This window comes from Carcharhinus amblyrhynchos, chromosome 7, assembly GCF_965287045.1.
Source record: "Carcharhinus amblyrhynchos chromosome 7, sCarAmb.v2.hapA, whole genome shotgun sequence".
Classification (NCBI taxonomy): Eukaryota; Metazoa; Chordata; class Chondrichthyes; order Carcharhiniformes; family Carcharhinidae; genus Carcharhinus; species Carcharhinus amblyrhynchos.
In genome coordinates, this window is record NC_137330.1 from 78,078,266 (window position 1) to 78,102,104 (window position 23,839).

General features: G+C 44.6%; 1 pseudogene; it reads left to right on the forward strand.

The window, feature by feature from the left end:
• The first annotated feature begins 730 nt into the window (after positions 1 to 730).
• On the forward strand, positions 731 to 3,678 carry LOC145345508 (4-galactosyl-N-acetylglucosaminide 3-alpha-L-fucosyltransferase 9-like; annotated as a pseudogene).
• Positions 3,679 to 23,839: the final 20,161 nt, after the last annotated feature.

Consider the following 23,839-nt stretch of genomic DNA (forward strand, 5'->3'; position numbering starts at 1 on the left):
TCCTTAAATGTCCGCCACCGTCTCTCTACTCATCTATACCGCAACAAAAAATCCTAGTTCACGCCAGCCAGGTCTATCTTCACACTATTATAGTTGCCTTAATTTAAGTTTAAAACACTAATCTTAGACCTGCACCTTCCTCATTCCATCTGAGTGTGAAATTCAATCAAGATATGATCACTGTAACCTATGATCATAATTAATCCTGCTTCATTGAACGTTAAATGGTGGCCCTGCCAAACAAGGGGATGGCCTCTGATCAGCTGGGAGCTCTCAGGGCACAGAATTTCCACCCCAGGGATCCTTGATACCAGGGAAAGCTGCTGTTGTCCAGTTGACCAGCAAGAACCCCATTGCCCATATTAAATTCTGTCCTGTGGTTCTATATGGAAGATCTTACAAAAGGAAGTCTTTCTTTCCTTCTATTCCTTAGTATGCTTGAATTTTAATAGTATTATCATACTCTATGTTGTCTGTATTTGATTAAATCCTTCCACTGTCTGTTTTCTTCATTCTGTTTGTTCACTTCTTTCCTACATTTAACTCTCATTTTCAGGTTGTTCTTCTTCCACTCTCTTTACCTGCTCTCTTATATCTCATACACAAACCTTCCTCATTCCATTAGGGAATCTGTGTTCAAATGTTCTGAGCTGGGATGGAGTTTAAATTGAAGAGGAGCTGTGCTCCCAGGGTCCAAATAATCTTCTTCATCTTCTTCACAGGAGACAATATGACATCAGGATCTAGTCTACGGATTTTCCGCACCCTGTTAATTTCCATTGTCATTTTGAGCTGTGTTTTAGCCTGTCTGTTGCTGTATGTCAAACCATCAAAGAGCTGGATTTATGCTCCATTTGAATCTGCCACACCGGTCTCCAGTGTGAAAACCCCCCATGTGAAAGGAGCTGAAGAGAATGAAACTATTGTACTGATTTGGTTTTGGCCTTGGAGTCAGAGGTTTGACTTCATTTCTTGTGAATCAATGTTTAACATCCGTAACTGTCGCTTGACTGCAGATAGGAGCCTCTCTAGCAAGTCCCACGCTGTCCTTTTCCATCACACAGACATAAGTGGAGACTTGTCCAATCTGCCCAAAATGCCTCGGCCAAGTTTTCAGAAATGGATTTGGTTGACTATGGAATCACCTAACCTCTCTGTGAAAAACACTAGACTCAATGAAATCTTCAACCTGAACGTGACGTATCGGTCAGATTCAGACATCGAAGTGCCTTATGGGTCTCTGAAATTAAACCAAGTTCCAAAGAACAAAAACAGCCCGGGAAACAGGCCCTTCAGCCCAATGAGCCCGTGCCCCCATTTTAACATTACCAGTCCCCCCCTCCACCCATGACCCTTATCTATTGTTTTATGGCATTCCACATTGAGGGAAACTAATTTAGGGACAATTTATTACCTCCATTCAGCCTAATAGCACTTCTTTGGGGTGTGGGAGGAAACTGGAGCACCCGGAGAAAACCCACACAAGCACGGGGAGAATGCGCAAACTCCCACAGACACTGGCCCAAATCCATGTGTCTGCACTGCAAACAGTGATAGTCACTGAGCTGTTGTGTTGCCCAGCATCTGGTCCAGTTTAAGCACATACTAACGACATGAAGCACTAGGCCACTCTCGAACATTCAAGAGCAGCCCAAGTACGACCCATCGCGTGTATGCCCCTCGTTGGACAACAAGGCGGACTGACTTAAAACCTGTGAATTAAAAGAGAAAAACATTATTATCATACCACATCCTTTTACATTACCAGGGACGTCCCAATGCTAATGAACCTTATTTAAAACAATCTCCTATACCCTCCCATCTCCAACCCACTCATGTGCCTGTCTAAGTTACTCTTAAACAACGCCAGCGTGCCTGCCTCCACCACCTTACTTGGCAGAGCATTCCATACCCCCACTACCCTCTGTGTGAAAAACTTCCCTCTAATATCTGTGTTATACCTCTCCCCCCTCACCTTAAGCCTGTGGCCCCTCGTACTGTGTGTCTCTAACGTAGGAAATCGCTTACCTCTGTTTAATCTATCTATACCCTTCATAATCTTATATACCTCTATTAGGTCCCCCCTCAGTCGCCGTCTTTCAAGGGAAAACAGCCCCAGTTTGCTCAATCTTTCCTCATAACCCAGTCCTTCCATACCAGGCAACATCCTGGTAAACCTCCTCTGTACTCTCTCCAGAGTCTCCACGTCCTTCCGGTAGTAAGGCGACCAGAACTGGACACAGTACTCTAAATGCGGCCTAACCAACGTTCTATACAACTGCAACATTAGACTCCAGCTGTTATATTCTATACCCCTTCCTATAAAGGCTAACAGACCATAGGCTTTCTTCACAACCTTCTCCACTTGTACTGCCACCTTCAAAGACTTGTGCACATGCACCCCCAGGTCTCGCTGTGTTTCTATGCTCCTTATGGGCTTACCCTTTATCATATAACTCCCCCCTACATTATTCCGGCCAAAATGCATCACCTCACATTTATCCGGATTAAACTCCATTTGCCATATATCTGCCCAATATACCAGCCTACCAATATCCCGTTGTATTGCCAGACACTGCTCCTCACTGCCCGCCAATCCAGCCATTTTAGTGTCATCTGCAAATTTGCTGATCACACCACTTACTCCCTCTTCCAAGTCATTTATCTATACTACAAAGAGAAGAGAAGAGGTCCCAGTACTGAGCCCTGCGGCACACCACTAGTGACAGACCTCCAGCTAGAAAAGGACCCCTCCACTACTACTCTTTGTCTCCTCTAGCAAGCCAGTTCTCAACCCATCTAGATACCTGGCCTTGTATCCCGTGAGCCTTACTCTTTTCTACCAACCTATCATGAGGGACTTTGTCAAACGCCTTACTGAAATCCATATAGACGACATCAACGGCTCGTCCTTCGTCGACCGTTTTTGTCACCTCAAAAAATTCCACCAGATTCGTAAGGCAAGACTTCCCCTTTACAAAGCCGTGCTGCGTATCCTTAATCAGATCGCAAAGCTCTAAGTGCTCATACATCCTATCCCTAAGAATCCTCTCCATCAACTTGCCTACCACTGACGTCAAACTCACTGGCCTATAGTTACCCGGGTTATCCCTCCTACCCTTTTTAAACAGCCATTCGATTTTAAACTGCCTACTAAGAACCATCTCGTGTGTTGGGTTGTAAGTCACTGGAACAATAGTTTTGCCAGAGTGAAGTACTACAATGAATTCCGCAAATATATTAATATCAGCACTCATGGTCAAGCCTTTGGGAAACGTCTGGCTTGTGACAAACTTATGCCTACCATATCCGGTTGTAAGTTCTATCTTGCCTTTGAAATTGCAATACACAAGGATTACATAACTGAAAAAATGACAATCCACTGCATGCTGGCACTGTGCCTGTAGTCTTGGGGCCACCTAGAAAAAATTATGAAAATTATGTTCTGGGTGACTCATTCACGTGGATGATTTCCACTCACCTAAAGAACTTGCGGATTACCTGCATAAACTGGACGGTAATGAAGATTTTTACATGCACTACTTCAAATGGAGGAAGAAATACACAGCTTTGGAGGTTGATTTCTGGAATGAACATGCATGTAAAGCATGTCAGAATGTAAAACTACATTAAGAATATAGATCATGTTCCAATTTAGCAAACTGGTTTTGGGATTGAACTCTTAAACATTTCTCTGGTAAATATCATGGATCATCAGCAATATCTATTAAATTCAATTGACTTCTTTCTCCAAATGAAATTATTTCCATTCAAGAAATGGATTTTCTTTAACCAAAAAGAACCCCACAGCCTTACATCCTCCCTGGTGATGTGAGAATTCATCATGATTCTGAAATTGAGGCAGTTGAAATCCAAGTATCAAGTTCTCATCTTAAATTGACTTATGCTAGAAAATGTAATTTATTTCCAAGATGAATGGTTTTATTTAGAGGAAAAAAAATGTTGCCTTTCTCCTGTAATTGCCATTTGTAGTGAAAAAAAAATTAAATCTTGATTATGAATGATAGAGAAATTTTACGAGATTGATTCTAAATGTTCACTAAACATAAAAATTGGAGAGTTCCTGATCCATTTTTTGGGCAAGTTTTCACACCCAATCTTATGCACTTAGACGCTGAAAATATGGGCTAGACTGTTTCTAACCACTCGAGGCTTAATTTGCCAGCCAGCTTGTAGAGGGAGGTATCGCATGTGCAAACCTCTGATGCTGCTCATAAGCATTAGCAGTAGCAGGGATCTGACAGACAGAGAGAGGGAACCATTAGGCCTACTACAGGCAGCCTCAACAAGCAACTCTTCCCCCCCCTCCCCGCTTCACCCCACTGCAAGCGCAGGGGACCCTTAGGCCAAGATACAGTCCCCACCATCCAGACAAATTGTGACCCCCGTTCTCTCCTGCACCAATCGCAGGCAGAGTGGCAGCAAGCCTCTTCAGCCCTCATGAGCCACGCCCCCATCAGACCCATCCCCAATGGCCCCACTCCACTGGCCCTGCCCCCACTGACCCCACCCCCACTGTCTCCAACCCCCCATTGGCACTGCCCCAACACTGCCCCCATTGGCCCTGCCCCCGATGTTGTCAGCTGGATGGTGTCAAGGTCCCAAGTGGGTATTGGCCTGGTGCCAGGCTGGCAGTGCCTAGGTGTCAGGGTGGCACTACTAGTCTGGCACTGCCCAAGGGGCACCCCTGCTTTGCCTTTGACCTCCCCAAGGGGGCCTCAATGGTCCCCGGTTCCACCAGCAAGGCCAACACAACTGTTTCCCATTCATGAAGCACAGGTATTTTCCTTGCTGGAGAGAACCTCTCCCGACGAGGCCATAAAGGCAAACAAGATCGGACGATTGAGTGCTGGGCTTGCTAAGCGGATGTAAAGCAGCATTTAAATAATTTTAAATAAATTAATCAGCCTCTCGTCCATTTCCGGCAAGAGGCTGACCGTGCCGGAAATCCAGGTCTCGGAAAACCGCAAACGTCAAGAAATCGGGCGCAATCCTGATTTCTTGGCTCTCGTGAAATTTTACCAGCTTGCTGCAGCCATCGTTGGGATGGGGCAAGCCGGTATAATTCCACCCAAGGTGTCCTGAAACAGATTATTAAGCTAATTTAAAAAAAATTCTTGAGATACGGGTGTCACTGTCTGGGCCAGCATTTATTACCCATTTTTAAGGCCCTTTAAGAATCAATCACATTGCTATGGATCTGGAGTCATGATGTGGAGATGCCGGCGTTGGACTGGGGTAAGCACAATAAGAAGTCTTACAACACCAGGTTAAAGTCCAACAGGTTTATTTGGTAGCACAAGCCACAAGCTTTCAGAGCGCTGCTCCTTCATCAGGTGAGTGGGAGTTCTGTTCACAAACAGGGCATATAAAGACACAAACTCAATTTACAAGGTAATGGTTGGAATGTGAGTCTTTACAGGTAATCAAGTCTTAAAGGTACAGACAATGTGAGTGGAGAGAGGGTTAAGCACAGGTTAAAGAGATGTGTATTGTCTCCAGCAAAGACATTTAGTGAGATTTTGCAAGCCCAGGCAAGTCATGGGGGTTACAGATAGTGTGACGTGAACCCAAGATCCCGGTTGAGGTCATCCCCATGTGCGCGTCACTGAGCAGAAACTGATAGCCAAGTTCCGGACATAGGAGCACGACCTCAACTGGGATCTCTTTTAATCTGTCTTTATATGTCCTGTTTATGAACAGAACTCCCACTTACCTGATGAAGGAGCAGCACTCTAAAAGCTAGTGATTTTTGCTACCAAATAAACCTGTTGGACTTTAACCTGGTGTTGTGAGACTTCTTATGATTCTGAAGTCACAAATAGGCCAGACTGGATAAGGATGACAAATTTCCTTCACTAAGAGACATTAGTGAACCAGAGCCAGTGTTTTTACAATAATCAATAGTGGTTTGATGGTCATCATTAGACTTTTTAATTCCAGATTGATTTCAAATTTTACCATCTGCTGTGATGGAATTCAAACCCTGATCCCCAGAGTGTAACAGTGGGTCTGTAGAATGACAGCATCACTATGTCTCCACCTTCCCAGTCTGATACTTTAACTGGAGAAACATGGTGGGGGAGGGGATGGGCAATTGTCCCAGCCAGCTCTGTGGGCCAGGAGACTCAAACGGTCTTCGTTCTGGGTGCCACAACCTCTGCGAGTTTCCGGGCACCAGATTTCCAGCACTGTCAGCTTTGCACCAAAAATCAGAGCTGAATAATTGTTTCAAATGCTCACTTACATTTCATTCGTGAGCCTGGGAGTGAAATCTCTGGGCTTGCTAGAATCTGACCCTGCCTCACTCAACTTCCAACCCCACTGCCAGGAGTGTTTCACTCCAATAGAGTTTACAATAGCTCTCCACTTGTGGGGAGCTGGTAGCCTCACCCCACTGGAGTGAAGGGGTCAGTTGAGGTCCACTAGAGGGCTCTGGGCAAGGGCGGTGCCCCCTCTGTATTGGTAGCTTGGCTGTGCCAGCCTGGCCCCCTGGCACTACCCAAGGGGCAAAGTGGCACTACGCATAAGACATCGGGCAGTGGCAAGAGGGTGGGGCCAGATGAGGTGGGGCCTCTGCGGGGAGATTGGTTTGGGGGGGTGTCTCACTGCCACTCTGCACTTGGCAGTGACGGAGGGAAGCCAGCGATCGGGGCTGGCATTCTGGGAGGGGTGGGTGGGGGGGGTGTTGTCGGCCTGCTAGGGGTACTTGAGGGTGCAAGAGGGTTGGAGGTGGGGTCAGGCTGCTGGATGGGGAGGGAGATCGAGGTGGGCCAATCAGGCGGTCAAGGTTAGCCTGGGCACAGCTGGAAGGTCTGTGATCAGGAGGTGAAGGGATCGGAAGGCCAGCGATGCGGGGGTGGCGGGGCTGGCTAGCAATAGAGGTGGCCAGTGATCGGGAGACCAGCAGTGCAGGGCTACTGCGCATGCAGCAATCTCGGTGCTGACAGATCGGCACATGCGCAGTGGCCCACTCAGCGCTATGATGCTGGCCCCTCCAGTGGGAATAGGCCCCTGCCACTGATTTTTTCATGTGATTCATGCTAGGGCACTCTGCAATGCACAGAGTGTGGGAGATTCATTCTGAAAATCCTGCTTAAAAAAAAACCAATAGGAATTACTCCAGTTTTTTTGCGAATTTAACACTTAGAATTTTTTTTTAGCTGGATTCAACTTATATTACAGTTCAAAGAAAATAAATTTCAATCACTGTAAATTTTCATCTATTTGATGTAGAGAAGCAATGTATTGTTTAGAATTTATAACCTTTCTTGACCCTTGACTTCCAACCTTGCTGCTTTGATGACCTTTTATCCGAAGTGTATGAGCTGACTTATGATTTAGCTGTACAGCCTCTAATGCCAACATCATTCTGTGATGTGGCTGGTAGTAAAATTCAAACACCAGCTGAAAATGAACTTTTTTTTACAATTTATTGCAGGCATTTTTATCTCCAAGCTGCTTACCAAATAACCAGCATGTGGACTCAGATTTAATACTCGGGGACAGGGGCATCATTAGAATGGAGCGGGAGATGTGTAATTCCATGTTCAGCCAAATTTGGCTGGCTGCACTTATAAATTTCAGACAATTGTCTTTAAACGTGCAGACCAGGCTCTGATTACATCATGATTACACCCTTGTAAGTTGTCATTTTAACCCGAGCACTGGACAAGGCCCCACTGATGTCTTTGATGCTTGGCAAAACCTACTGGGAACCAAGACCAAGGCCAGTAAAGGGCCCACAAAATAAAGTATCATAGTTGTGGGTCAAGAGGAACAGGAATAGTTTTTCGGCTACCATAGGAACACTGGGGAAAATCTGTCCCCTATTTGCACTCTGCTCCTATGACAAGGATTCCCTTCCCTGACCATTTACCTGGGTTCTATACCATACTGCAGAGTTCTCAGAGTTGGCCTCCTGACACCAAATTCCACTCGCCGGGTGGCGGTTACATGTTAGCAGTAATTTTCCGGCAGTTCACGCTGGCAGGGTGGTCTGGTCCCACTGAGGCCACCAATGGATTTCCCAGTGGAAAACTTGCCACGGGAAGACTAGAAAATCTCTCTCATCATCTTCACTCTCATTTCGATTGGGAAGCCAGCAAGTTGCATGCTAAGAACATAAGAAATAGGAGCAGGAGTAGGCCATCTAGCTCTTCGAGCCTGCCCCACCATTCAATAAGATCATGGCTGATCTGAAGTGGCTCAGTTCCACTTTCCCGCTCTCTCCCCATAACCCTTAATTCCCTTGTCTATCAAAAACCTATCTACCCGCGTCTTAAATATATTTAGCGAGGCAGCCTCCACCACTTCAACGGGCAGAGAATTCCAGAGATTCACCACCCTTTGAGTGAAGAAGTTCCTCCTCAACTCTGTTCTAAACTGTCCCCCCCTTATCTTGAGGCTGTGCCCCCTAGTCCTACTGTCCTTTCTGAGCGGGAAGAACCTCTCCACCTCTACCTATAAAGATCCTGCCATTAAAATCATCTGAGGCTGCCTGCTGTTACTCACAGTGGATCCACAGATCACATTGCCGTATTCCTGCCTGAGATTAAATGTTAGGCCAATGGACCAAATATGATTCTGTGCTTGTGTCTCCATAAACAAGGCTTAAGCCTTTCATTACAGATTTAAACAATAATTCAGCTACTTTCTGAATAGTTGGTGTGTCAGTTATTGATGCCACTTATGCTAATTAAATATTAGTCTACAATTTAACATTATACTGGAATTCTCTGACTGCTCATACTGGCGGGATTCTCCGGTCCCACTGGCAACGCCCCCCCCAGCCGCCCCCAAGGTTCCCTGTCATCGTGGGATGACACCAATGGGAATTCCTCTCGTCGCAGGAAACACACGGTTGTGAGGCTGGAGAATCTCACCCCTAGTTATGAAATCACAGAGACACAGTATTGTCCTCCAAACTTTTCTTGATATCACGTGGAGTTAAATCCAGGATTGCCATGAAAAGGCTCGAACTGAGGATCTGATTCTGAATAATGGTATAGTAGACATGTGAGAGGTAAACATTAGTTTAACTGACTAAACTGCCACTTCTGTAGTCCAGACAGTTCCTTGGAAAATGCTTGCAACAAAAATATATGGAAATTGAATCCTATGTTGAAAATTAAGGTATTGATCAACTCTTTTAGATGAAGTGTTTTTGCTAACCATTTATGCATAGCAAATTGACAGAAGCAGTGGCTAGGTGCAGAATAAACTGAGGATTTGAAAATTTGATGCAGAATTTCTTATCTATACATTTTAATATTTTTGTGTTAGCTATATGCCAAATGTTAAACAAATCTTCGTTGCTCCTGATCTTAGTGCCTTAATGAAGGGTTGAGGTTGTGTGACATACGTGAAAATATATTTAATGCAATGATGTAATATGACCAGTATGATCATTTATCCACCTTTATCTTGTGTAAACAGGCACATGAGCATACAGTTGCTGTACTTTTTTTTTAATGTAAAACCAGGGCTTGAAATAAACATTTTATACCTCAGTACTAAATTTTGTATAATTCAGATTAGTGATTGAGATGCTTCATTTAATATATAGATATTTATTGACTCTTTCCATGTTGTAACTATCAAACATCAATGCTTTTTAATTTGGAGTTCCTGTATTATAACAGGAAAGTTTACTTGGTCCAAAATTTGTGACAATCCAAGATCTGTGATTCTTTTGTGTCACTAATAGCAAATTATTTGATTTAAAAAATATATCAGTGAGTACAGAAAACAATCCCAACCATTTTTGGAAGGAGTCATACATATGTTTTTATCTTTTTTTTTTGGTTGTGAGTACCACTGTAGAAATGTTATACTGCCCCACTTTTTGGCACAAAAAACTGCAAAGATGTGTCTGTGCCGGTTGTAGCTGGAACAAAATGTTGTATAACCGAAATACTAAATAAACCTGGGAAATTTCTCTGAGTTCTGTTTTTCTATTATTCTTATCTAATTAAAGAACTCTTTCAAAATAAAGAGATACATGTGCTAAATCGTGCTGAACTTGAGAAGTGAATAAGACACGGACATCTCTGCACACTCCCTGTCACTGTGCACCTGCTCCAACTCTACATCCTCCAAAATGTCCAAAGATGTGCGGGTTAGGTGGATTGGCCGTGCTAATTTGCCCCTTCGTGTCAGGGGGACTTGCTGGAGTAAATGCATGGGGTTATGAGGATTGAGCCGGGGTGGGATTGTGGTTGGTACAGACCCGATGGGCCGAATGGCCTCCTCCTGCACTATAGGATTCTATGATTCTATGAAGATATCTGCACTCCTTGAATTCTGGCTTCTTATTTATTTTTGCTTCACCATCTGTGACCATGTCTTTTTTTCCCTGGGCTCTTAGCTCTGGAATTCGCTCCTAACATCTGTCTGCCTCACAGGTGAGGACAGAAGTCAGGCCACTCCTGCCAACAGTCCTCTTTGACCAAGCTTTTGGCCATCTAACCTAATGGCCCAAAACTTCCGATCTGCAGTGGGTTGATTAAATCAGAGACTTCAGTTGATTCCAACTTGCTAAGCAAAGCAAACACCAAGTGAAACAATAGATTAAAGACACTTTTAACTCCTGGGGAATTCTACTACTGATTCTCCCTGAGAATCTCCCATTGGATCACCTGACTACCCGCTCAGCACTCCCCACAATAAGCTACTGCTCACCACCCCTGATTTAAGGCCTCACACCCATTCCTGAATACCTTCTCGACCAGACTCTAGTCGACAAACCCTCAACCCACCTCATTCATATCGCTGATTATGCTACCTACTCCTGATCCAACCCGCAACTATAATCTGTTAGGAAGAAAAGGTTATTTGAGATAGGCTATGTGTCTATTGTTGGATGTTAGAAATAAGATATAGATTTAAGTGAGTTTAATGTTGTATTTCTCTGTAAGAAAGGGTAAAACTCTAGGTTGATTCATGTTAAACAAAATTGTTTGCATGTATGGGGGTTTTGGTTGAGTTTTGAACAATTAAAACATTTTGGGCGGAATTTTATGAGTTTTTTTTCTAAGCGTCCAAGTAGTCTGGAAATGGGAAAGTTCCTGATCTGTTTTTCAGGTGAGCTTTCACAGCCAGTCTTATGCACAGTGTCTCCAAAATTTTGGACTATTCTGTTTCTGGCCACAAGAGGCAGTGGGCAGGGCTTAACTCGCCAGACATCCAGCAGCTCACATCAGAGCCATAAACTGTGCATGTGCAGATAAAGGGAAAAATAAAGCAGCTCTCCTGGCAGAACCCTCCTGGGCCAGATATAGCCTCCCCCCACCATGGACATCAGAGGACCCCAACATTAGTGACCCTCTTACCCCCTCATCCACTCCAGATCCATTTGCACATGGCCCCCCACATCACCGCCTGGCCTCACTGGCTGCCTGATGAAGGAGGGTTGGTCAGGCTGGGCCTACATTCATTGGACTTCAGAAGAAGAGGTGGTTTTATTGAAACATATAAGAAGATCCTATGGTACTTGACAAGGCAGATGCTGAAAGAATGTTTTCTCTTCTGGGGAAGGCTCCAACCTGGGAGACAGTTTCAAAATAAGCATTCTCCCATTTAAGATTGAGATGGAGAAAATGATTCTTCTTTGGTGGTCAGTAGTGTTTGGATCTCTCTTTCCCAAGGATCAGTGGAGGCTAGGTACAAGTTGAAAAATTCTTGATATCAAGGAAGTCAAAGGATCTATAGGTTCATCTGTAAGACTACACTATGGGTACATTATGGGTAGGTCAAGGAGGCAAATCCTTAATCTACCCCAAATAGAAGAAAACTTGAACCCTTTAAGTGTTGGCACCAACCTAATCCACGTTGCACAAGCCAACTAACCCCCCAAAGGAATCTGAGCGGATGTGGCAAAATGCACATTTAAATACATATTGAAGCCTGGATTTATGGATAATGCTGGAAAAGGCTCCAATTTCTTTCCATCAACTGGATCTGCTAATCCAACTGGCTGACTAGAAATCTCTCCCACTCTGACTGCCTACCACTGGCACATGTTTAAAGGATTTATAGGGTGGCACTACAGTTGCTTAGCTGCAATATGAATATAACTTTCTTGGCCATCAAGTCCTAGAGTGAGACTGGCTCTGGGGCAGTGACACTAACCACTATGCGACAAGATGCCTTATTGCAGGCAAACTGTGTACATGCCACCAACAGCAGGATAATGACAAGCTTACCTGTTTCATAAGTTCATGAGATATAGGAGCAGAATTAGGTCATTCGGCCCATCAAGTCTGCTCTGCTATTTGATCATGGTTGATATGCTTTTCATCCCCATTTTTCTGCCTTCTCTCCAAGACCCTCCAACTCATTACTAATTAAAAATCTGTCTAACTCCTCCTTAAATTTACTCACTGTCCCAGCATCTACCGCACTTTGAGGTAACGGATTCCACAAATTCCCAACCCTTTGGGAGAAGTAGTTTCTCCTCAACTCTGTTTTAAATTTGCTATCTCTTATCCTAAGGTTATGACGTCTCATCCTAGAATGACCCACCAGCAGAAGCATCCGCTCCATGTCTACTTTATCCATACCTTTTATACCTTGTTTCTTTGATATCGATTGAGGGATAGATCTTGGTCAGGTTACTAGGGATAAATTCCCTGTTGTTCCCTGAAACAGTGTTTTCAGATCCTTAATGTCAACCTGAGTGGACAGGGGGACCCTGGCTGAAAGTCTCACTGGAAATGCTGGACATCTCCTCAATTGAAACCATGGAGAAAGTACGGTGAAAATCCTTTCACATAATCAGCCAGGAAGGAAGCTATGAAATTTCAATATGTTTTGGTTATTTCCTTGTCATGCCTTCAATCCCCTTAATTATTGCTATGTTCTCACCTTGCTTTCACTTGTGAGCACCAAGAAGACCTGAAAAACAGGTAGGTCCAAAGTTAAGTTGCAAAAGTTAGATTAGTATCACAGTCATTAAACAATGAACACGTTGGCAGGATTTGAGCTCACATATACTGTGAATATAAACAGCTACAGGATGTTTCAATTTACATGAGCTAAAACTTACAGGGTTGATTTTTTTGCAACCATGCCAAAATCATAAATTACATCAGATCCTGGAGACTTAACCATACGGCAAGAAAAAACACTCAGGACGTTTATTAATCATTAAATAGGTAGCAAGTCAGAAAGATAAAAATCAATTAACAGTAATTGACAGTGAAAAAAATCAATTAGCAATAATTGACAGTAAGAGAAGAAAGCTTAGCTTTAAAGATTAAACACACTTCTCACCACCTTTCTCAGACCAAGTTGTGAAGTGGTAACTCTGAACATATCCATAAACATCTGTGTCTCCCCACTCTTCTTCACTGCCTCTGCCTCCTGTAAACATCTCTCCCTCTCCCCGTTGCTACCCACATCTATGTGGCCAAATTCCCCTTTGCAGATTAACATGTGGCTGCAGGGATGGTTGAGGAAAGAGGGTTTCATTTACTTGGATAATTGGAGCACATTCTGGGGAAGGTGGGACTCTACAAACAGGGCAGTCTCCATCTGAACCAAAGGGGCAGTAATATCCTGGGAGGCAAATTTGCTGCAGCTCTTCAGTGGCGGGGGGTGGGGGTTTTGGGGGGGGAGTTTAAACTAATTTGTCAGAGGGATGGGAAAATGAGCTGGAGTCCAAAAGCCAGTGTTGAGGGTCATGAGGCACTGAGGAGGTATCAAGGTCACAGGAATGTACAAGCAGACAGGATGGTGGATTGAAATGTATCTACTTCAATGCAAGGAGCATCAGGAATAAGGTAGGTGAACTTGGAGTGTGGATTGGTACTTGGGATTATGATGTTGTGGCCATTATGGAGGTATGGTTAAAACAGGGGTAGGAATCGTTGTTGGCAGTTCCGGGGTATAGATGTTTCAGTAAGAGTAGGGAAGGCGGTAAAAGAGGTGGAGGAGTAGCATTGTTAATCAAGGATAGTTTAATGGCTGTTGAAAGGCATTTTGAGGGCGATCTGCCTAAAGAGGTAATATGGGCTGAAGTTAGAAACAGGAAAGGATTGGTCACGTTGTTAGGAGTTTTCTATAGGCCCCCAAATGGTAATAGAGATGTGGAGAGGAAATGGCAAAGCAGATTATGGATAGGTGTGGAGGTCACAAGGTAGTTGTCATGGGAGACGTTAACTTTCCAAATATTGATTGGAACCTTTATAGGTCGAACAGCTCAGATCGGACAATTTTTGTACAGTGTATGCAAGAGGATTTCCTAATACAATATGTGGATAAGCCGACAGAGGTGGGGCCACATTGGACTTGGTACTGGATAATGAACTGGGCCAAGTATTAGATTTGTTTATGGGAGAGCACTTTGGACATAGTGACCACAATTTGGTGTCCTTCATTATTGCAATGGAGAGGGATAGGGTCACACGGCAGTGCAATGTTTGTAATTGGGGCAGATGTAATTATGATGCGATTAGGCAAGAATTTGGGAGCATAAGATGGGAACAGAAACTGTCAGGTATGGGCACAAACGAAAAGTGGAACTTTTTCAAGGAACAAATACTGCGTGTCCTTGATAGGTATGTCCCTGGCAGGCAGGGAGGAAATGCCAAGTGGGGGAACCATGGTTCACAAAGGAGGCTGAATGTCTTGTTAAGAGGAAAAAGGAAGTGTGTGTAAGGATGAAAAAACAAGGTTCAGTTGAGTCGCTTGATGGTTACAAAGTAGCTAGGAATGAATTAAAAAAGGGGCTTAGGAGAGCTAGGAGGGGCCATGAGAAGTTCTTGGCGGGTCGGATAAAGGAAAACCCCAAGGATTTTTACTCTTATGTGAGAAATAGAAGAATGACCAGGGTGAGGTTAGGGCCAGTCAAGGATAGTAGTGGGAACTTGTGCAAGAGTCAGAAGAGATAGGTGAGGTGATGAATGAATACTTTTCTTCAGTGTTCACTAAGCAGAGGGGCCATGTTTTTGAGGATGAGAGTGTGATACAGGCTGATAGGCTGGAGGAAGTAGATGTTCTGAGGGAAGATGTATTAGCAATTTTGAAAAAAAAACTGAGGGTCGATAAGTCCCCTGGGCCAGATGGGATATATCCTAGGATTTTTTGGGAGGCAAGGGATGAGATTGCAGAGCCTTTGGCTTTGATCTTTGGGGTCCTCACTATCCATGGGGATAGTGCCAGAGGGCTGCAGAGTGGCGAATGTTGTTCCTCTCTTCAAGAAAGGAAATAGGAATAACCCTGATAATTATAGGCCAGTTAGTCTTACTGCGGTGGTTGGTAAATTATTGGAAAAGGTCCTGAAGGATAGGATTTATGAATATTTGGAAGGATGCAGCTTAATCCGGGAAAGTCAGCATGGATATGTGAAGGGTAAGTCTTGCCTCACAGAATTGATTGAATTCTTTGAGGAGGTAACGAAGTGTGTAGACGAAGGTAGAACAGTTGATATCATATTCTTGGATATAAGGTGTTTGATAAGGTTCCCCATGGTAGGCTCATGAAGAAAGTAAGGAGGTGTGGGATAGAGGAAAATTTGGCAGATTGGATAAGTAACTGGCTACCTCATAGAAGACAGAGGGTGGTGGTGGATGGAAAATTTTCAGACTGGAGACCAGTTACCAACAGCGTACCCCAGGGATCAGTGCTGGGTCCTCTGTTATTTGTGATTTTTATCAATGACTTGGAGGAGGGGGCTGAAGGGTGGATCAGTAAATTTGCTGATGACACCAAGATTGGTGGAGTAGTGGATGAGGTGGAGGGCTGTTGTAGGCTGCAAAGAAACATTGATCGGATGCAGAGCTGGGCTGAAAAGTGGCAGATGGAGTTTAACCCTGATAAGTGCGAAGTGATTCATTTTGGTAAGACAAATTTGAATGCAGATTACAGGGTCAATGGCAGGGTTCTGAGGAATGTGGAGGAACAGAGAGATCTTGGGGTTCATATTCACAGATCTCTGAAGGTTGCCACTCAAGTGGATAGAGCCGTGACAAAGGCTTATAGTGTGTTAGCATTTATTAACAGGGGATTTGAGCTTAAGAGCCATGGGGTTATGCTGCAATTATACCGGACCTTGGTGAGACCACATTGGGAATGTTGTGTGCAGTTCTGGTCACCTCACTATAAGAAGGATGTGGAAGAATTGGAGAGAGTACAGAGGAGATTTACCAGGATGCTGCCTGGTTTGGAGGGTAGGTCTTATGAGGAAAGGTTGAGGGAGTTGGGGCTTTTCTCTTTAGAATGGAGGAGGATGAGAGGTGAATTAATAGAGGTTTATAAGATGATGAGGGGGCTAGATAGAGTGGACGTGCATAGAGTATTTCCTCCGGTGGATATATCTGTTACTAGGGGGCATAACTATAAGGTTCATGGAGAGAGATGTGGGAGGGATGTCCGAGATAGATTCTTTACTCAGAGAGCGATTGGGGTGTGGAATGCACTGTCTGCTGTGATAGTGGATTCGGACACGTTAGAACTTTCAAGTGGTTATTGAACAGGCACATGGAGCACACCAGAATGATAGGGAGTGGGATAGCTTGATCTTGGGTTTGACATAGCTTGGCACACCATCGAGGGCTGAAGGACCGCTATCGTGCTGTACTATTCTATGTTTCTAATGCAATTTTCAAGTTTACTGATGCCACCATCATAATGGGTTGGATCTTAAACAATGACGAGACAGACTGCAGGAAAGAGGTAGAGAATCTGGTGAACTGGTGCGACGACAATAATCTCTCCCTCAATGTCAACAAAACAAAGGAGATTGTCATCGACTTCAGGAAGTGGAGGGCATGTCTCTATTTAAATCAATGAGTGTGATGTAGAAATGATCAAGAGCTTCACATTTATAGGTATCCAGATCACCAACAACCTGTCCTGGCCCCCCTGTGCCAACACCATTGTTAAGAAAGCCCACCAATGTCTCTACCTTCTTAGAAGATTAAGGAAATTTGGCATGTCTACTATGACTGTCATCAACTTTTGGTATGGCTCCTGCTCAGCCTATGACCACAAGAAACTACAAAGGGTTGTGAACGAAGCCCAGTCCATCACTCAAACCAGCCTCCCACTCATTGGCTCCTTCTAGACTTCCCGCTGCCTCGGAAAAGCAGCCAGCATACATATTGTTTTCCACCTTCTTCCGTCAGGAAAAATATGCAAACGTCTAAAGATACAACCAACTCAAGAACAGCTGCCATCAGACTTTTGAATTAACCTACCTTGTATTAAACTGATCTTTCTCTACACCCCAGCTATGACTGTAACAAAACATTCTGCACTCTTTTTCTTCTCTTTGTATAGTATGCTTTGTCTGTATAGCACACAAGAAACAAAACTTTTCACTTTATACGAATACCAGTGACAATAATAAATCAAATCAAATGTTTCTCTTTACATCTCTCCTCACATCTCTCTCCGACTCTTCCCTGCCCTTCTTCCTCTATGCCTGTCCTTACCCAAAATGGCTGGACCCTTTTTTTATACCTTATAAATTGAAAGTCCATCTTAGCCAGTTGTTGAGAAATAGCTTGCTCCACCTTTCATCATGATCATGGCTGATCATCCAACTCAATAGTCTAATCCTGCTTTTTCCCCATAACCTTTGATCCCATTCACCTGAAGTGATATATCCAGCCACCTCTTGAATACATTCAATGTTTTGGCATCAACTGTCTCCTGTGATAATGAATTCCTCAAACTCACCACTCATTGGGTGAAGAAATGTCTCCTCACCCCTGTCTTAAATGGTCTACCCATGAATCCTCAGGCTGTGATCCCTGGTTCTGGACACCCCCCACCATTGGAAACATCCTCCCTGCATCTACCCTGTTTAGACCTGTTAGAATTTTATAAGTATCTATGAAATCCCCTCATTCATCTGAATCCCAGAGAAAACAATTGTAACCTAGTCAATCTCTCCTCGTTCATCAGTCCCGCCATCCCTGGAATCAGGCTGGTAAACCTTCGCTGCACTCCCTCAAGAGCAAGAGTATCCTTCCTCAGAAAAGGAGACCAAACCTGCACAGAATATTCTAGCTGTGGCCTCACCCAGGCCCTTTATAACTGCAAAAATGCATCCCTACTGCAGTACTTAAAATCTCTCGCAATGAAGGCCTACATTCAATTTGCCTTCTTTGCTGCCTGCTGCACCTGCATGCTTACCTTCAATGACTGGTGCACAAGAATTCCCAAGTCCCACGGTACACTCCCCTCTCCCAATTTACAGCCATTCAGGTAGTAATCTGCCTTCTTATTTTTGCTTCCAAAGTGAACAACCTCATATTTATCCAAATTATACTGCAACTGCCATTGATTTGCCTACTGACCCAACCTTTCCAGATCATGCTGGAGGATCTCTGCATCCTCGTCACAGTTCACCCACCCACCCAACTTGATGTTATCTGCAAGCTTTGAGATATTACATTTTGATTCCACATCCAAATCATTTATATATTGTGAATTGGCAACAGTAACTAGTGGCACCCCACTAGTTACTGTTCCCAATTTGAAAAACACCCATTAATTCCTACTCTTTGTTTCCTCTCTTCCAACCAATTTTCTATCCATCTCAATACATTTCCCCCAATCCCATGCACTTTAATCTTGCATGTTAATCTCTTGTGCGGGATTTTATCAAAAGCTTTCTGAACGTCCAAATATATCACATCGACTGACTCCCCTTTGTCAACTCTACTAATTACATCTTCAAAGAATTCCAACAGATGTGTCAAGCATGATTTTCCCTTCATAAATCCATGTTGACTGTGTGTGGTCCTGCCACTGCTTTCTAAAAACTCCACAATAAAGTCCTTGATAATGGATTCAAGAATTTTCCCACTACCGATGCTAAGCTTACTGGTCTATAATTCCTGTTTTCTCTCTACCTCCCTTTTTGAATATTGGAGTGACATTTGCTACCCTCCAATCTGCAGGGATTGTTCCAGAGTCTCTAGAATCCTGGAAGATGACCACCAATGCATCCACTATTTCTAGAGCCACTTCCGTAAGTACTCTGGGATGTAAATTATTAGGTGCAGGGGATTTATCCATTGTTCGCTGGAGCGAGCGGAGTGAAGGTTGCATGGAGTAAAGGTAAGCAATTACCTTTGTAAAGATTTTCGTGGGCTTTGTAACGGTTTTTCTGCTTTAAAAATTAGACAGGAAGTGGGCCACGGGGCTTTGTGGGAAGGGATTTTTTTTTACCGCGTAAAGTGTAAAAGGGAGATTGCTGTAGACAGCGGGCAGTGTCAGGAGCAGACAGCGGAGTGAGAGGGAAGCAGATTGAGCAGTAACGGCTTTGGATAACAGGGCTTGGCAGAAAAGGGCAAGGTAAGTTTAAATTCTTAACTGTGTTTAGAAATCACTAAGACTGTGATGGAGGGGCATGTGATGTGCTGTTTCTGTATGATGTGGGAGCTGGTGGACCCCAAGGTTCTTCCCAGTGACCATGTCTGCAGTAAGTGCTGGTTGCTTGAAGAGCTCCAGCTCAAAGTAGATGAGCTGAACGCTGAGCTTCAGACACTGAGGCTCATCAGGGAGAGGGAGTGTAACCTGGATAATGGGTTGCAAGAGAGATTCACACCCCATAGTCTGGCTAACTCTAAGGGTCAGGAACAAGAGGGTGCTGCTGAGGGGAGGAAGGGTGAGAGGAAGGAGGGGGGAGTGGGGAGGAAGGGTGAGAGGAAGGACAGGGGAGTGGGGAGGAAGGGTGAGAGGAAGGACAGGGGAGTGGGGAGGAAGGGTGAGAGGAAGGACAGGGGAGTGGGGAGGAAGGAGGGGGGAGTGGGGAGGAAGGGTGAAAGGAAGGAGGGGGGGGAGTGGGGAGGAAGGGAGGGGGGACCCAAAGGCCTCAACCTCTCAATCTGCACAACAGGTTTGAGATTCTTGGTCCCAGTGTGGACAAGAATGAGGGCTGTAAGGTTGATGAGCAAACTGCCCATGGTACAGTGGTGCAGACAGAGGACAAAGGGGAAGAAATAAAGAGGAATGCAGTGGTAATTGGGGATAGCGTAGTTAGGGGTATAGACACTGTCTTTTGTCACAACGATAAAGAATGCAGAAGGGTGTGTTGTCTGCCTGGTGCTCGGGTCCAGGATGTCTCATCTGGGCTGCAGAGGAACCTGGAGTGGGAGGGTGAGAATCCGGTCGTTGTGGTACATGTGGGTGCCAACGACATAGGCAAAATGGGAACTAAGGATCTGCAGAGGGAGTATACAAAGCTGGGAATCAAATGAAAAAGCAGAACCGTGGCTATCTCTGGATTACTACTTGAACTGTATGCAGATGGGTGTAGGGTAAATAGGATTAAAGAGATGAATGGGTGGCTCAGGGATTGGTGTGGGAGGAATGGGTTTGAATTTATAGGGCATTGGCACCAGTATTGGGGCAGGTGGGACATGTTCAGGTTGGATGGTCTTTGTCTGAACAGTGCTGGGACCAGAGTCCTGGCAAATCGTATAGCTAGGACTGTAGATAGGGCTTTAAGCTAATTAGTGGGGGGGAGGGTGCAGGGGTGGGTGAAATTACAATATCTAAAGTAAAAGAGAGGGTACGGGCGCGGGAAAATGTTGAGCATGTCCCAATAATAAGCGGAGTAGGGGGCAAGAGAAAGGTAGATAGCGTTCCTGCAAATAGGGTCCAGATAAAGGCTGGGATAAAAACACTTTACCTGAATGCATGAAGCATTCAGAACAAAGTGAATGAGCTGGTGGCGCAGATCAGCACAAATGGATATGATCTGGTGGCCAGTACGGAAACGTGGTTGCAGGGTGACAGAGACTGGGAGCTGAATGTCCAGGGGTACCAAGTGTTTAGGAAGGATAGACGGGAGGAAAAAGGGGGTGAGGTAGCTCTGCTGATTAAGGATAATATCAGGGCGACAGTAAGGGAAGATCTAGGCTCCAAAGAACAGAACGTGGAATCATTGTGGGTGGAGATAAGGAACAGTAAGGGGAGGAAGACGCTAGTGGGTGTGGTCTATAGGCCCCCAAATAATAACTTGGAAGTAGGGCAGGCTATAAACAAGCAAATAAATGATGTGTGCAGGAATGGAGCGGCGATAATTATGGGGGATTTCAATCTGCATATTGATTGGTTGACCCAAGTTGGACGTGATGGGCTTGAGGAAGAGTTCTTGGAATGCTGTAGGTATAGTTTCCTTGAACAGTGTCTGACGGAACCAACGAGGGAGCGAGCTATCTTAGATCTGGTGTTGTGTAACGAGGCAGGAAGAATTAGGGATCTTGTTGTGAGGGATCCTCTTGGGACGAGTGATCATAGTATGGTTGAGTTTTTGATGCAGATGGAGGATGAGAAAGTAGGGTCCTGAACCTGTGTCCTCTGTTTGAACAGAGGGGAGTACAATAGGATGACAGAGGAATTGGCAAATGTAGATTGGGGGTGCAGATTGGTTGGTAGGACTGCTGAGGAACAGTGGAGGATCTTTAAGGAGATCTTTTTCGGTGCTTAGCAGAAATTTATTCCAACAGTAAAGAAGGAACGTAGGAGAAGGGATAACCAGCCATGGTTATCGAAGGAAATAAAAGAGAGTATTAAATTAAAAGCTGATGCATTCAGAGTGGCTAAAAGTAGTGGGCAATTAGAAGATTGGGAGAGGTTTAAAAATCAACAAAGAATGACTAAGAAGTTGATAAAGAAAGGAAGGATAGACTATGAAGCTAAGCTAGCACTAAATATAAAAAAGGACAGCAAGAATTTTTACAAATATATAAAGAAGAGGAGGCTGGCTAGAGTGAATGTTGGACCCTTAGAGGATGAGAGGGGGGATTTAGTGGTGGGAGATGAGAAAATGGCAGAGGCCTTAAATAAGTTTTTTGCCTCGGTCTTCACGGAGGAGGATGCGAATAGTTTGCCGGATATTAAAGATAGAAGGATAGTAGGAGTTGAGTGCCTGAATGCAATTACTGTCACTAGAGAGGTAGTGCTTAATAGACTAACGGGACTGATGGTGGACAAGTCCCCAGGACCGGATAGAATGCATCCCAGGGTTCTGAAGGAAATGGCAGAGGTGATAGTGGATGCCTTAGTGATTATTTACCAAACTTCGCTGGATTCTGGGGAAGTGCCAGAAGATTGGAAAACGGCTAATGTTACGCCGCTGTTTAAAAAGGGTAGCAGGCAAAAGGCAGGGAATTATAGGCCAGTTAGTTTAGCGTCTGTAGTTGGAAAAATGCTTGAATCGTCATCAAAGAAGAAATAGCAAGGCACCTAGAAAAGAATGGTTTGATAGAGCAGACTCAGCACGGATTTGTTAAGGGGAAGTCGTGTTTGACAAGTTTATTGGATTTCTATGAGGGTGTGACTAGTGCAGTAGACAGAGGGGAACCGGTGGATGTGGTGTTTCTCGAGTTACAAAAGGCGTTTGATAAGGTGCCGCACAAAAGGTTGCTCCAGAAGGTTAGGGGGCATGGAGTTGGGGGTAAGGTGTTAGCGTGGATAGAGGATTGGTTGTCTAATAGGAGGCAGAGAGTTGGTATCAATGGGTGCTATTCTGATTGGCGGTTGGTGACTGGTGGAGTGCTGCAGGGATTGGTGCTGGGGCCTCAGCTATTTACCATTTATATAGATGATTTGGAGGAGAAGGCTGAGTGTAGGGTAACGAAATTTGCTGATGACACGAAGATGAGTGGAAAAGCAAATTGTGCCGAGGGTGTGGAAAGTCTGCAGAGGGATCTGGATTGGCTGAGTGAGTGGGCGAGGACCTGGCAGATGGAGTACAATGTACAAGTGTGAGGTTATCCACTTTGGCAGGAATAATAGTCGGAGGGATTACTATTTAAAGGGCGAAAAGCTGCAGCATGCCACGGTGCAGAGGGACCTGGGGATCCTTGTGCATGAGTCGCAAAAACCCAGTCTGCAGGTGCAGCAGGTGATCAAGAAGACGAATGGGATGCTGGCCTTTATAGCGAGGGGGATAGAATATAAAAGCAGGGAGGTCTTGCTGCAACTGTACAGGATACTGGTGAGGCTGCAGCTGGAGTACTGTGTGCAGTTTTGGTCGCCGCACTTGCGCAAGGATATATTAGCCTTGGAGGGAGTGCAGAGGAGGTTCACTAGGCTGATACCGGAGATGAGGGGGTTAGACTATGAATAGAGACTGAATAGACTGGGTCTGTACTCATTGGAGTTTAGAAGGCTGAGGGGGGATCTTATAGAGACGTATAAGATAATGAAAGGGATGGATAGGGTAGAGTTAGAGAGATTCTCCCTGCTCAGGAAGGACAGCAGGACTAGAGAGCACAGCCTCAAGATAAGGGGGGTGCAGTTTAGAACGGAGTTGAGGAGGAACTTCTTCACTCAAAGGGTGGTGAATCTCTGGAATTCTCTGCCTGTTGAAGTGGTGGAGGCTACCTCGTCGAATATGTTTAAGTCACGGGTAGATAGATTTCTGATTGATAAGGAAATTAAGGGTTATGGAGAGCAGGCGGGTAAGTGGAACTGATCCACTTCAGATCAGCAATGATCTTATTGAATGGTGGGGCAGGCTCAAAGGGCTAGATGGCCTACTCCTGCTCCTATTTCTTATGTTCTTATGTTCTTATCTGTCTTCAATCCCATCAACTTTCCCAGCACCATTTCTCTACTAATATTGATCTCCCTCGGTTCTTCCTTCTCACTAAATCTTGCATTCTTCAGTAGTTCTGGCATCTGTCTTGCATCCTCTTTTGTGATTTTCTGGTCACGCTCAACCGAAAACAGAAAATCCCGCGTGAGGACAACAGACCTTTCCATGGTTCTCCCTACCCCTTCCTGCTCTGATTCCCCTGGTGAACAGAACAGGAAAGTTCGCCCCAAATCTTTCATCTCAATAATTGGT